This window comes from Ischnura elegans, chromosome 6 (assembly GCF_921293095.1).
Source record: "Ischnura elegans chromosome 6, ioIscEleg1.1, whole genome shotgun sequence".
Lineage (NCBI taxonomy): Eukaryota > Metazoa > Arthropoda > Insecta > Odonata > Coenagrionidae > Ischnura > Ischnura elegans.
In genome coordinates this window covers 91,281,291-91,284,825 of record NC_060251.1, presented here as the reverse complement: position 1 = coordinate 91,284,825, position 3,535 = coordinate 91,281,291, and positions in this window count along the sequence as shown.

Genomic DNA, 3,535 nt, shown 5'->3' with positions numbered 1-3,535 from the left:
TTCCGCACCGTAAAGCGCTATACTCCAGATCAGACTCTTCTCTGACCTCTTCTTTAAACGCTTACATAGCGATCCCCTCAAAAGCTCCTTTATGTTAACGAACGCCTCTTTTGCTACCGCAATTCTCTTCCTGATTTCCTTACTAATGTATCTATTTACATCTTATATGCTGCCCAAATGTTGTTGTAATGGTAAGTGGTCAAAATTTAATTACAAGTATTTTTAGGTTTGTTTCCTCTCTTGGTCAAGATGGCTGGAAGAAGAATCAGGAAGAGCTAAGAGATGTGGCCAGGAAGTGTTAACTCGGACCAGCGGTCATGGCTATGGAATGTCACGAAGCTCGAAAAGGATTGACATTGATCAAGGAAATGACTGAAGCCTCACCGTTGCCGTAGCGGGCGTGAGATTCCCCCTATTTGATGACGAAGGGGAGCGATGGATATTTTTTCACTTCCGGCTTTCGATGTTTACGGAAATGAATTCAAAAATCCAAAAATAGGATGTTAGAAGAAATAATTCCATCTCTTTTCCGAACGCTTTCGATAAGCTTGGATGGGAATAAAATTTGATTAGGGCTTATTTTTAGAGAATGGGAGCATCCAAAGACCTGTGGTAACTTAAATGCGAGTGAAAATATCATATTTATAAAAAAATATGTTATTTAGTAAATATAAATTTAGTAATATGAAGTAGTCCTCCGTAAATTTATGCGTTTCAGTTATGAAATGTATTTGAATTACCTCGCCATCTCGAAAGTAATTAGGGCATCGATGCAAAACAATATGGGGAATATGAGACTTCCTGTGTTACTAACTTCTGTGTAAGGAGCGATTTGAGAGAATAAAATGCGACGAAAGTATCTTGTAAGCGTAAAAAATGTTTTGTCTACGGTTTAAAAAAGTAGTTGCTTTATTAAATCGGCTGTTTTTTTTATAGTTCCGCCTCATTGAACGCGAGTGTGCATTTTACCCGGTAGGGCGACGAAAGTTTACTTTCGCTCCACAGAGTGGATGCGTTGATCTTGGCTATCGTTTAATTCATGGAGAAAATTACAGGATGGTGTAAATTCTTAACGTTCCTAACAGCACTTACCGTCAGACTTTAGAACAGCGTGTTTCAGGAGAAACCTGTATTACTTCAGGAGGTGGTAGACAATTTCAAGCATTTTTTGCCCGTAAACATGGGGTCTCAACTCCATAGTTACCGAGCTCTGTCAACGCAAAAATTTTTTGGCTTTGCAGCTCTAAGAATACCGAGGCTAGCCACGGTGATATCACTGTAGCTAGTCCCGGTATTCTTAAATTAATCCAGAGCGTCCGCCTCTGTGTCTAAAAGTTCGGGCTTTGCTCTCCGGCTGTGGTTCTGTGCGCACGATTCGGACTGCTCGTGGCATCATATGCGCAGCAGTCCATACCACCTTGCCCGGTATAGTCCTCAAATTTCCACCCGGTATCTTAACTGGCTACCAGGTGGAATCTATCACTCGAAATCGGTAGCTTGATTGGCTAAAGCACTCGACCGGAAAACGAGGGATCCTGGTTCGTATCTAGTCAAGGCGAATGATTTTTTCTCTATGGAATTTTCACGCACTTTGTTGCCAACGTGAAAACGGTTTTTCTGGGGTAGCCAGCCTTTTCTACATTTCATTTAATGCTCTGTATTTTTAAGGACAATAAATAAGTGAAGTTGGGCGAAAATGTGCGATTATAATTGTCTGAAACTTTTGAGCTTAATTGAAGGAGAACTTTGAGCGAGTATCAACAATGCGATTGCGCAATCTCACCCTTTTTTTGATTAATTGTTGTTGAAATTATTCTGTATTGCTAAAGTGTTGAAAACTCCACCGCAAACGGAGGATGGAAAATAGTAAAAATATATATGATATTTGTTTGACGCATTACTTTCCTCTCAATTATGGTTTATTAATTTATTTAAGAGTTATGTATCTTACAAAATTAGTTTCTCGATGTTTTAAACCAGCTGTGAAATGATGCCGAATTATTTTATGACATCGAAGTAAAAATTTGCAGCCCTAAAGCGTATTATAATTCATCGTTCCTACTTACTCTAAGTCATCGGGAAAAAGAAGCATTATCATTAAAAAAGCAAACAAAAGTTTCTAGCTAGTTATTGAAGCTGATCAAATCATTGAATTAGTAAAAAAGCAAAGGTATAATTCGCATGAAAATCATTAATACCATTGACTTGTGAATGGCTTCGTTGTGACATCACAATGTCTTCAGAATGCCAATTTGTTTACGTAATGCCTTAGAAAACGTGTCCAAGTGAACGAGATTGTGTTTCAAATATATAATCTATTGATGTAGTCCCAAGGTGTAGATAATTGACTCTCCAAAGCGTTTATGTTCAGAGTGGGTATGCATTGACCGCCTTGCTTAAAGAATTAAGTACTCATGGGATCAGAGAATCGAGTGATGTAGCTTTTTGCTCACCCTTGAACTGGACGAAAGTGAAAGCTGAAAGTTCAGCGCGGTAAATTTTCTCGCTACCCAAGATGCATGCGCCTGAGTCTTTTCGATTCGTCGGCCTCTCTTCTCGCGTTTTCCAACTCTGAATCGAATTTCCATGTGCGTGTCACCATCTTTTCGCTTCTGCTCTCTTACGGTTTGGAAACTGATACACATATACACGCTCGGTTCATATCTGAAATCGCGTCGTGAAACCGGTCCACGGGTGCGCCAGTTTTTGTTTGTTTTCTCTCCCATTTACTCTCGAATCGCGACATCCAAATGATGCACGTTCTCTTGCATATGTATTGAGAAAACATCACCCTTCCGTGGTTGAAAATGGAAAAGAAAATACCCCAGGGTTCCACAACAAAGTCCAATGTATAGATAGTTTAACGCGACCATCTTTCGATTTATCAAAATATCGTTAGTTGTATACCATGTCCATTGTTGCAATATGAATGGTTATTCTAATACGGAATCATCATAAAAGAATGGTGCGGTTTGGGAGGTGGTAAAAATGAAAATAGAATTAATTAAATTTTATGTTTTTTATTATTCGAATTTTTCGTTTCAAAAAGTTTTTTTACGTAATAAATGCATTTCAATATGTGCGACCTTAAGTCAATGGACAAGTGGGAATTCGGTTTCTATATTAGCCTGCTCTTGAAGTACCGAATTCCCACTCATTGGTTCCGTGTTCAAATCCCGGCGGAGACATTTTCCCGCGAAGATAATTTTCAGTTTACCATTTTCACCATTTGTTATTGCTGCTTACTTCAGTAAGTACTTGAACTATAAATTACGGGATCAAAAATTGACTTCGGTTAGTTATGGAAAATTATTATGTCTATATAATTGGCCTTATCCACCTTTTCGTACGAAATAGTTCAACTAAATCGGCTCTCTATGAGATTTAGTGGTAGCGCCACTATTGTTAGGACAATGGGACATCATAAATCGATGATCAGGTGAACAAAGCTTTTTTTCTTCGGAAATCACACATTCCAAAACAATTTGTAAGTTATTTATCTTCAATACTGTTACTCCTGTTCCTAATCGAGGTC